The following is a 12,842-nucleotide window of genomic DNA, read 5'->3' as shown; positions in this document are numbered from 1 at the left end:
AGTCATTCAGAGCTGGCTGATTTCAGTCACTTGCACACATAGTTCCCTTTCACTTTGCTATAATTTGCATTGCTTCATTTTGGCATTGTTTATCAGAAAGCAGGGCCATAACAAATTCATATGTTAAAAATCAGCAAGCACTCCATTTCCCAGAGACACCTTTCTAGCAAGTGACCAGGTACCAAGACAGTGGACTACAGATTGCTAGGATGGCCTTAAAAACTCAGCTATGCTGATGTTACAGAGAGTTTAGAGGCAACCTGATCTCGTTTTGCTGAGCATAGAAACCTTAGGGGAGAAATAATTCTCATCACGAACAAAGAACAAAATGTATTTGAAATTTAATTTGGCACTCTTCAGTATCCCCTGCTGGCAACCTCTTGCTCAAAAGCAACATAATTGTAATTGACATGGAAAATAGGAGAGAAATCCCAAACACAGAGACTTTTAAGTATTCCAGCTTTAGTATCATGCTAGAAGCCAGATGAGAAAATGTAATAGTTTTGTTGAAATAAAGTTCATGTGAAGACTGCAAAAGACCTGTCATTCGAAAATCTGAAAGAGCTGTCATTAGCACCAGTGTAGTTTACTTCAAAAGAAAGTATCATTTCCCGTCATGAAGAAAGGACCACCAGTGTTTCCAGTGAACCCAAACAGAGCCCAGAGCTAGCATGCACATGAGTCCTGCATGAGCTTGGGTTAGGTTTCTCCTTTCTTCTGCTACATGTTTCCACTTCGAGTCTCTCATGTTTCAGGGAAAATCAAATAAATAAATAAATTAAATAAGCAATAGAAAAAATGAATATGCAACCTGCCTTTTTATTCAGCTTACTTCAATCTGGTTCGCCGTAATCAAACACAGTTGCAACACTGGTAAGACACAAAACTTGCCCCCTCTGCCCCTTTCCCTTGGAGACACTTCCCCAAGTGCAGCACTGCACCTCACCTCACATCCCATTTTCACTACAATTTCTCTTCTCGCTTCCTCTTTTCCAAACGACTCACCAGAATTCCTCGTTGAAGGAGGGAGTTCAGTGCTCGTGTGGAAACATATATGGAAAGAGAGACATATACTTCCATAATCTCAAGGCACTGTGCCAGCACGCTATCTGGGGGCGTCAGAAGCTGACATAAGGCAGCACCGGTGGGTGTGCTGCACAGGAGGTCACCCCATGCGAGAGACACTCACAGTGGGCTTGCAGCTCCCTCCTATATCCTTGCTGCCCGCCCCAGGGACCTGGGATGCAGTCACACATAGCCCACGGGCTGCTGGCAGTCATGGGGAGCCATGGGTAACTGTTTCTAGGGAAGCTCCTTGATACTAAGCTGACAAAGACTCGAATTTAAATATGATTGACACTATTTTCAGCAAGACAGGCAGGGAAAATAGTTGGGTTTTGGAGTCTGAAATGCTCCAGAAGCCCTGTAAACAAAATCCTAAGGAGCCTTAATATAGCGTGTGCTTCTAAGACTCCAAGTCTCCCTGCAGCCAAAATACTTGCCAAGTTGTCTAAAGCAAACACTAAACTTGCAGAGATACAGATCCCTCTGCAGAGTGAGCCAGGCTGCTTCCTCAAGTGCTTTCGTTATGAACTACCAGCAAGTGAAAAGCCTGTTGTACAGATGGTGGCTTTTCCTCACACCACACCGACACCTTGAATTCGATGTAACCGGTACGATTACAGAAAATTGCATAACTGTTTTGCACACGATAGATTAGCTATGGCAGGTGCTCCCACAAAATTACAAACAGTCTATATATAGTACCCATTAAATATTATCTATTTTTTCGGAAAGCCAGAAAATCCCACCTACCACTGATCATTTGAGTTCAACCTTCAGGTTTGCTTGCAAATATTTCAGTTGGCCATTAAAAAGATGGATGAAGACAAAAACTTGTCAGACAGTGCTTGTTTTTGAAAACAATATATTCCACTGAAAATAACTTTTTGATTTTTGGTTTATTTTTTCCAAATCTGAAAGTGACAATTTTTCCAGTTCAACCTTTGATTTGAAGAATTGCCAAAATTGCTAGTAGCAATGAAAAAAACAAGTGTTTTGCAATACGTAAAATGGACTCCTTGACATTTTGATTTGTGTAATGAGCCTTCTATCTACACCATTGGTAACAAATAAATCATGTGCTACGAAGGGAAAGTATTTCTACAGTCCTGTATGATGGCCCTTAAACACAGCAAGACAACGGCATTTAAACAAATGGCAGTGGCATTTGCAACCAACAGAAAGAGACAAAAATAAAAGTGAAGGAAAGAAGAGACATTGGCGGGACCTCCAGGAAACTTCAGAAAAGAGAAAGAAAGAGAGTTTAGAACAGTTTAAATGGTAAACTGGAAGATCAGAAAAAGAGAGTGAATTATCATGAAGAGAGCACCAAAACAGGAATGACAGAAGTGGTTAATGACAGCTGAACACTAAAAGTGAAGAGTGTTAGGAAAAGGTAGGGTGTAACGAGGTGAGAAGTGAAGCCCAGCTGAGATGCACCATAGCAAGTGGCTTCTCCTAACAAAAATAAGGCACACGAATTATTTCAGTCTTACAGTTGATTTCACAGTCAGTCTCTGCTTGGGAGTAAAAAAATGAAAGGAAAATGAAAAAATGGCAGACAAGCAGAAAATTGCCGAGTTCATCAACCCTCCATCCATGGGTTGAATTGCATGTTGAGCACCAGAGTGCCAGGCAGAAGTCACACTACGGCTACAGTTTAAAGGACCTTCTGAGTGGAGCTTGAGCCTCCCACTCCAAATCCCTCACTACCCCCAACCTGGTTTAACAATCACACTCATCCCTCCTGAACCCAATTCATTAAATCATTCATTTGCTGTAATGAGTACAGTCTACATGACTAAGTGTACCAACTCCTTTCGGAAATACCTATCCTACGGGCTGCAGCACACAAATCCCAGCTCTACCAGAGACCCAAATCAGTAGCTACATAGTGTGGCACAGTGGCATGCAGACACTTTATTTTGGGCTCATTAACACTGCAGACACTTTCATGCAGTGCCAGACTTTGGCTAAGAGCTGAAGAGAAACTTTACTCCTTCCAACCCAAGAGCCTGCAAATGCAGCTTATTTCCTTCCCTACCCACAGCGGCAGCCCAAGTGTTTTCATGCTGTGCTCCTTTGAGCTTTGCATCTCAGTTAGCGCAAGCCAAGGTTGCTGGAGCGACTCTGTCTGCATTCATACAATTAACTCATACACAGGTTCTCCATTTCTCACACCTGAATAAGTCTTTCCTGAACACTAGCATCCATAACAAACAAGACAATTTCAGATGAAGCTCTACTGGTGAGCAAGTGTTTATTTTTCCTAGCTTTATTGAAGCTAGCATATGCAGCACATCCTAGGATCACATAGGCCTTTTGCAGGTGGCTTTCTTGCTGATAATAACTATTACTCACAAGGCCATCCCTTCATCTGTTCTTTCCAAAGCAACTGGCAAGGTCCCAGATTATAGAAGCAAGTATTTTATTATTAGTCCATGAGTGTAACCACTCCAAACTATCAGGTTTTCTCACATGATTTAACCTGTCCATATCCTCCAGCTCCTCCAGTATAATATGACAAACATCAGCCATGTTGATAATGCTGTTACCCTGCATGTATGCGATACTATGTGTATTGCCATCGCTAATGACAGGCTTTGTAGGGAGTTTGCAAGGCCTCAATACTGAGGCATGTCAAGGTTTGCTCTGTCTGAGTCTTCCTTGGCCTGTCCACAGCTTTGTCACATTTGATTTAGATGCAAGAGCAATTTTTCTAACTGACCTGCTAGCCATGGCTAATTTGATTTACTTTTCATTGCCATTGTATGTATGTATGACTCTATTAAAGTACTATAGAGAAATACAGGACTGGTATCTTAGCAAAGGCCTTGAGAAGTGGAGACGTGGGATGCAGTGTAGAGGACTACAGGTACGGGAGATATAAGATGGTGTACAGGCTTGAAAACAGAGACCTCCCAGCTATAAACAACTCATGCATGGTCAAATAAAAAAATGCAAACCTGGAGCTCGTCAAAACTGGATATAGGAGTAACAAAGAGAACACAGAAATAGTTTACAACATACTTAAAAGGCATCATATATACTACGTTTGGATATAACACACAGCTGCAGACCAACAAAGAAAAAAGCAGGCATAAAAGCACACTAGTAAACATAAAAAAAAAAACAACCAAAAAAAAAAACCCCAAAAAACCCCAACACCAAGTTGATCCTAAAGTGAGGAAGAAGAAACCACCAACACGAACATCCTCCTGGCTGAGGACCCCAGATGATGGCATAACCATCCCCATCACCAACCGCATAATGAAACCACCAGCCTTAGCATTGAGAGGAGCTGGGGAAGGGCCAGCAAAACATTAGGAAAAGCAGTTAAATCTATGTGTACGTATAAAAATTTCAACTGTGATGGTGGTGCTATTACCATTACCACTATTATTATTATTATTATTATTACTACGACATCTGCACAGACATATTCTTTTCCCCAATAAATACATCTACGCTACAGATTCTTGAATTAGACTTGGTTTAAGATTTCACACTAACATTAAATTTTATACTTGGTATAAATACATATAAAAGGTATGGCTCCTCTTTGCCCATAAACAATATTTTGAGCATAACTATAACTCCCAGCTTCGTCTTATACTACACTATCATTTTCATCCCATGATCATGAATAAATAAAATGTACCCAAAAGCAGACTTAAGAAATTCTTAAAACCCATTCTTTCTCTTCACAACACTGCTTAATTTGAGTCCTCTTTAAGTTCCTTACCCATGTTAAAACTACTTTTTCCATTAATCCTTTTTTTTTCCCTGCTTGAATAATTTCTCATCAAGTCCCACAACAAATACTTTAATAAATTACAGTTTGATTAGTCCCAGATTAGTCAGGTCTACAGAATCAGTTTTTAAATGAGCTACTTTGGGACATCAGTCTCCTTTCAGTAAACACATGCTGTGTTTAATGAAACTTAACATTTACCTCCACTTCTTAAATTATTCTCTTATTCAAAATGTTTTCTGCTTTGCAGCCCACCGAGGGCAGATGAACATGTCTGCAGTTACCTGGATCTGCTTCTTTCCCCCTTCTTAAATACAAATATTATATTTGCTATGCTCCAGTTGTACAACAGCAAGAAGTATTTGATGCATGTTTTAACAGACTTAATGAATCTGAAATGTCAAGTGCCATTTTTACAGTACTCTTGACATGGAAACACACAGTTTTCTCTGTAAAAGAGAAGTTAAAAGCACTTGGCCCTTAGGAGTTTGATCTCTGTAACAGTTGCAGAAACTTCTGCTTCTCCGGGTCTCTTTCTGATTCACCATCTGGTGCGTGCCCCTGTGTCCCACCCGACTTCCCACACCAAAAACCGAGGCAAATGCTCACGCACTTTCACAGCCAGAACTTTGTGAACCATCATCTTCCAACTGTAAATGTTCCCTCTTCCCTCACATACACATACATTTCCTCTGTTGCCTTTATTTGAAGGACTAGGAAAAAATAAATCTAGATTTGCTTTTCATTTCCTTTGCAAGATTTAAGTCAGCTTAGGTTTTGGTGAGTCTCACCAATCTGCCACTTCTGGACTTCCAAGACACTACCTTCTTGGATGATCAGTACCATTTTCTTAAATTCCTGCAAGCTCCTGACAGCAGTTCAGTGGCCTGATCCCCAGCTGAATTTGGAATTCCTCTCTACAGTTGGGGTTTTTTTCCCACTTTTTTTGGTTGTTTTGTTGTTTTGGGTTTTTTTAGGAAACTAGTTTCAATTTTATTTTTTTTACTATGGTACAAAGAGATTTGAAACAATCCTTTATTCAAAATCTTGCAATGGTCAACACACTTTACCAGTTTACTTAATTTCTTAAAAATCAACTTCTGAAACTGAAAACCTTGATAAGATTGATGTTCACATTCCTGTATAATATAAACTGAATCAGCTTGTTAACACTTAGTACAAGTGGTTATTTTTAAGTATGAGCTTTAAGGATAAGCTGTAAGGTGATATGGAATTAAATTCTAAAATAGCATCAACTTTTTATAGTCAAGTGGTAGGTAGTGAAGAAATCACATCCACAAAAAATTAGCCCCTATTGTTATTAGCACCATTTACCTTCTAATCTAAATTTGGAAAGATAAACCCTTCTATAATGAGAGATCTCCTTATTATATTTTCCTCATGCATACACCACAAGCAAGGACTTCTAAATAAATTTACATTCAACTTTGGGTTGACACAAAACCAGTAGGTATTTTTCCATACTCCTCCAAAGTAGTTTTGAGCCATATGAATCCCATCTTATACATACCAGTTGCTCTTAATTATTTACAGTGTACCATTAATTTCCTTCATAGCTATATCTCTTTTACTGTGGTTTCTCTCTTTACTGGACCTTCAAGTTCTGTCTACCAGTCATGATTACTATTGCAGAGTATGTGGGGGCTAACCCAATAATATCCATTTGCAGGTACTACACCTCTTTCCAGCTTCTCCAATTCATTACCCAAGCTACATGCACCTGGTATCTCTCTCTGATCACACCCAAATGTCTCTCAGGTACCAACTTTCCATTAACTGCTTTCCACCCTGACTACTGCAGTTTTCAACAGCAGTGATTTATTTCTTTGCCTTGGCTACCCTGCCATTCTAATGTTGTTTCTTTATCTAATGCTAAATATTTATTCACCTCATTTTTCCTTCCTGAATACTAAACGTAGATGTAGACATGACATGCGCTTCTCTGTATGCTTCCTTATGGGTAAAGATCCCCAAACTCTCCTCACAGCACAAAGCCTTGAGCCAACTTATTGTGATCAGCATTCAGTTGCAGATTCACAGACCAAAGAGATGCTGTCTTAATTTCAAACAGAACTACTACTATAGCCTTAGTTGTCTAAGCCTAGAAGTGAGCCAAAGTTTAAGGAAACAAAGAACCTTTAATTATAACAATTGATTGCTCAACCAAATGAGACTATCTCTGGCTGAAAAACTACGCCTTAATCTCATTTCTAACAATGGTTATGTTTCAGAATTATTTTATTAAAGAAAACTTACTAGAATAATGATGAAACACCAAGTTTTCTTCTTTGGTCAAATTAAGTAAAGACATATTTTACTCTTGGAGGGCTAGAGGGTGGGAGGGAGTGGGTGAGTTGATCAGTGTACCAAAAAACCCCACCCGTATTAATTCAGAGACCTGCAGCTACTGTAATCCTGCCCAAAGCAAAATCTGGGCGCTCATTTCCCTTACTCTTTTGACTTTCCTGTGAGGGATCGGTATTCTTTTGTGATACCATCATGAAATTTTGGGAGCTGCATCAGCAGCACTGAACAGTGGATGCCATGATCTGTGTGCTAACAAGTTAGTTGAAAGTCATGTAGGAAACCCAAACACTACTGAATAAAAGCTCCCTGCATTTCAGCCACAGGACGGCTGGGTAGTGAGGCCAGCAGCCCAGCACCAGCCTCCAGGTCCCCATTCTAACACACATAACACAGTGCATCTGGCAGGTTGCTCTGTCTGGCAAAATGATAATCAGGGAGATTCAACTAACAGGTGCTTCTCAGCTTTTCTTTTTTCCATCCTTTTCTTTGCTTCCATTTGGGGGTGGGGAAGGAGAAGCCGTGCCACACAGAAGCAGCTCCAGTGATGCTCTCCCTCCATGCAGGGGAGGGGAAGCGAGCAAACAGCAGCTGGCGGGGAAGAGGCAATTGCTTCCAAGGTGAGCCAACACTGGAAGGAGTTGAGTAAGCAACAATTTATTCAGCAGTATAGTGGCAAATTAAAATAAAAATAAAAATTAGTATAACTATCTGTTTCTGCAGATCAGCCAGGTAGAAGTGAGAAAACTCTAGAAGGCTAAAATTATATTTAGCAGACTTTATTTTTTTTAAACTAGCATTTACGCTCGGCTACAGCAAAGGTACCCATAATAACAAGCCAGAATCAAACAGCTAAAAAGGAAAAAAATCACAGCATGACCCTTCTGATAAGCCCAAGTCAAACACTTCGCTTCAAAAATTGCAGTGTGCAGCTCAGGAACTAGATTTTTCAATATGTAATCAACTTTATGTTCTCTTTTCAACACAGACATCGTTAAGGGCCAGAAAAATGAGCATCGAGGCCAGTGAGTTATGCTAATGCCATAACAATAAGCAGGGAACCAAGACTTGCACGACTGAAGAAAATTATTAAAATATAAACAACAAAAAGTAAAAAAAAAAATTGTCAATTAATATGCCCCACCTACCTTTGCTCAAGTAAATAAGCTAAAGGAATTAGTTAAGTTGTGGATAACAGTTCCCCTAGCCTTTCATATTTGCATAGTTGATCGCATGTTGGTCTCTCACATCAGGCTAAGGCAAACACACGCTGTGCATGTTTTATATTTCTAGCTCCCCAGACATAAATTAATAGTTTAAGTTGAAAACAGATACCCCTGGGTACATCAATTCTGCCTTTTAGTGCTGAGCATAATTTAGACTAAAGACTCAAGAAAATGGCCAGTCCAAACAAATACAGAAAGAACATTTCTTCCATTTTTCCAAAATGTTTTGCCAAAAGTAAAATGTTTCATGAGAGAGCATAACTTTCAATAAGATGGCAAGGTTTTGAAAGCATTTTTATAAATTAAAATAATCTTATTTTTGTTCTTAGAAGCTCACTAGGACCAAATTGCATTCCCTCCCATCAAAAATAAAATTTTATACAAGCTATGCAAAGGATCCTACTGCTTCTCATAGGCAGAGTCTCCAGATACTTAAGCCACATAACACCAGACCTAGAAATCTGAATCTCCATTTGGACTTCTTGTTAGCCAGCTCTATCTCTCAGGGAGCACCAGGAGCTGCACAGTTCCTTCATTGCAGCTTCTAAGCAAAATTTTACCAACCCAGAACACTATAAGCCTTTATCTGATCACAGAAGAAGGAATCAGTTATAAAAGGTGTCATTTTTGGAGGTGAAAGTTTAGTGTTCACTCAGTACTGTTGTGAACAAAAATAGAATGGTAACAAATAGTTTCTTCCTCAGAGGAAAAGTTTAGTAAGTGGAAATGCAGTGCTAAACAAACACAACAAGCACTGTGGATGGTTAAAAGGCCAGAGAACTAACAATCTAACAGAGATGGCCAAAACCCTCGAAAGGGGATTAAAAATTTTATGCTTCTTTCTTTTCAAATATCCCACATGAAATTTTATAGAAGTGACTTTATTTTCAGAAAGCCTAGGAAAAACACTTAATATTTTTAAAACATGATAATGCAGAAAAAAACCCCAGCATTCACTATAATAAGCTGATGTTAAGAAATTAACAATGCCAATAAAAGGGTGAAAAAACGTGCCTTCCTTTCAAGAGAAACATTACATTTATTAAACGTAAAAGGGGTGGTTGCTATTTTCCCTGTTTGTTCCCAGCCAGTGTATGCATTTTCTTAACCCTGGCCTTCAAACTTTCTCTTAGAAACTGCATCACTGAAATGAATATCACTATTGAAATCAGTTTTCTTTCCTTCCCCAAGCTCTTATTTCACTCTCATCCACAATGCACATATTTCCTTCCTCTTTTTTGCCCGTGGTGGGTCTGAGTGAGTCAGGGCTCTCAAGTCATAAACTAATACTGACTTCTGAAACTGCCTCTTCTATTAACCTTGCCCTCCCTCTGCTCTAGCTAAGAGGCTGAAGAAAACAGAAAAAAAAACCAACAACCAAACCAACTAAAATTTTGGATCATTCTGCTGTGTTCCCAGACCCTAACTGAAAAAGACATTTTAAGCCACTTCTGTTACTGTGATTTTTTTTTCCTCTCCCTGCTCTTCCCACAATGATCACAGCTGCTGTTAAAGTCACACTAAGTTTCTTTACACTTTCATTTCTCCAAGACTAAAGATGAGATTAAACAGTCCTGGATCTGATCACCAGGAAGACCACAGGAGACACATCTCTGTTCTCTCCAGTTATTTTTGTGTCAGTAAGAGCGAGGCCAAGCTGCTGATTCAACTCCACCGAGCATCACCTGCATCAATGCATCTCTCCTGGAGAATCCACATCTTCCAGTCATGAGTTTCCCCAACCACAACTACTGGTAAATCCTCTCTCTCTTCTTTTTCAACCCTGCTCCTCCAATGTGCAAAATAATGATTTGATAATGGCAGAGGGAAAAAGCATGCCTGTCTAAGGGAAAACAAGCTGCTCTGACAGTTATTCTTTCTGCCTCCCTTCCCAGCCCAAACTGGCCAGTGTCTTTGCTCTAACTAATGATGTTCTGGTTGCCTGAGACTGTTAAAACACAGCGTATTTTTTTCATGGTTTTGCAATGCCTCTGACAAGTGACCAGATCCCTACTCTCAGCTACCATGACACTGCAGGACCAGAAAACGGCAAATAAAAACTGTAATATAGAATCTCCTGGTATAAGGAATACAGCTGACACCTACTTAGCTAATATGTTTTCATCTACCAGAGATAATTCAGGTACCTTCTGAAAACGTTAAGAGCAAAGAGTGGCATAATACCATCCACATGCTAAAGAGAGGGCAGCAAGGAGTCTCTCATTGTCCCTGTCCAGCAAGGAGAAACTCTTCTTCACTATTATATATTCATTTATTGAGACAGAATACATTTATGAAGCCTCATGTTCTTGACTGTAGCAGCTGTAACAATGTCCTATGGGTATCACAGTCAGAAAAAAAAGGAGCGATCAATGAATATGACTATATCTATAATTAGGTCCACAGCAAAAGATTGTTACTACTACTATGAGGATAAAAATTGCGTGCAGATATACACTGATGTCACCACAGCCCCAATGGTCATACCGTTGTTGTGAATGCATCATGATTTGAAAACTGTTTAAGCTGTGACACGACTTTCGTAATGAACAGCTGTACCGTACAAGCCAGGCAGATGCCTCCACTGTATTTTCATTTTCTTTTTCTCCCTGTGCCCCAATGAGGACATTTTCAGCTCAATGACAACAGACAAATCACACCATCTGTCACTGTCCTCACTTCTCCATCTATGAAAAAGGGATAATAGCACTTGCCTCCTTCCAAAGAACACTGAGAAACCCATAATAAAAATGATTACGTGTAGGGGGGATAATTTTATTATCCAGCATCAGCTGCAGCTTGCTTTTCTTTCCTGGATCTCATGTCTTCATGCTTCCAGGCTTTGAGGAGGGTGGCCAGACTCCGCCAAACAGAGGAGAGCAGCAGCAACACTGTGCAGCTCCCAGTGGCTCAGCATGTTGAGGGAAAGCTGCAAGACACAGCAGAATCCCTTTATCCAGGGGTCCTCAAACTACGGCCCGTGGGCTGGGTACGGCCCCCCAGGGTCCTCAGTCTGGCCCCTGGTATTTACAGAACCCCCTGCCCCCCCCGCCGGGGGTTGGGGGGGAACCAAGCAGCCGCAGATGACTGCCTGCCACTGCATCCGCGCGCCGGCCCCCTGGTTAAAAAGTTTGAGGACCCCTGCCTTTATCTTTGATGACTACCTTTCCCCAAAAGTAATTAAATTTTGTCACATACTTAAGTGTTCATCTGCCTGAGCTGACTGTCAGGTTGGAGAGCTGTTTGTTTGGTTTTTTACCTATGAGCAGACTCTCAGAAATACTCTATACTCCTAAAGAAAATAGCCAATTTTATTTCCTTTACTCATGACTCCCCATCTCCTTTGCTGTCTGTTCAGATGGCACTCCAAAATATGCAGTGCAGTCAGAAACCTATTTAAGCTGAAAGCACACGGTGTCTCACCTATGCCCTCTATTAATCTTTTCAAGGGATGCATTTATATACTTTTTCAGAGAAATTATCTCCTTGCTTGAAGTGACAAATGTCAGGGCATTGGGACAGCTATGCAAAAATGAATGAGGAAAAAACTAATTCAACTGAAACAAATGCAACATGCAAATGAAATCTGTGTTTCAGGCATGTTGTAACACAGGACTAACACATGTTCTTAAATCATTGTCCTTCAAAAGCAGTTAGTGAGCAGAGGGCAGCAGTTATGTAGCATGTTATCTCCTCTTTGCCAGCCAGAAAGCAAATTGCATCTCCAAACCACATGTGCCCTCCAGTGTGATACCAGTCAGCAAAGAAAGAGCCCAGACCTCATCTTCTGCAATTGATATTCATAGAATCATTTAGGTTGCAAAAGACCTTTAAGATCATTGCGTCCAACCACAAACCTAACACTGCCAAGTCCACCACTAAACCATGTCCCCAAGCACCACATCTACATGTCTTTTAAATACCTACAGGGACAGTGACTCCACCACTTCCCCAGGCACCCTGTTCCAATGCTTGACAACCCTTTTTGTGAAGGCATTTGTCCTAACGTCCAATCTTAAACCTCCCCTGGTGCAACCCGAGGCCACTTCCTCTCACCCTGTTACTTTGGAAAAGGGGCCAACACCCTCCTTGCTACAACCTCCTTCCAGTTACTTCACAGCTCTTCCTCCTTAGTGAGGGCTTTAAGAACTGCCTGTCTTACTCCAATGTAATTTAACAACCACACAGGATGGACCCTACCTTGAATTCACAAAAGGACATTCACCATCGCATTTAATGGTAGCAAAAAATGAGTTGGGATGCAGTGCCACTCCCTTTTCAGGTATGGGAGCCTGGCCAGTGTTCACCCTGACCAGATTAGTGCTAGGAATGAGCTGCACCTTTCAACAGCTGTGGTGAAGCACCCTCAGGCACTGATGGTGAACAGCTGCATTCTGTGACAGCACCTCAAAGTGGTGCCTCCATCCACAGGGGATTGTCCTAGAAGCAAGCTAGAGAAGAGAAGAAAGTGTGAT

At 40.6% G+C, this 12,842-nt stretch overlaps 1 protein-coding gene across 1 annotated transcript in view; it reads right to left on the bottom strand.

Annotated features, from left to right (window-relative positions):
- The window catches only part of PTN (pleiotrophin), a 74,598-nt gene that overhangs the window by 20,810 nt on the left and 40,946 nt on the right, over positions 1-12,842 (bottom strand). The window lies entirely within an intron of this gene.

The sequence above is a fragment of the Falco peregrinus genome, chromosome 6 (assembly GCF_023634155.1).
Source record: "Falco peregrinus isolate bFalPer1 chromosome 6, bFalPer1.pri, whole genome shotgun sequence".
NCBI lineage: Eukaryota > Metazoa > Chordata > Aves > Falconiformes > Falconidae > Falco > Falco peregrinus.
The sequence above is the reverse complement of the archived record's forward strand: the minus strand, read 5'-3'. Positions and strand labels throughout refer to the sequence as shown.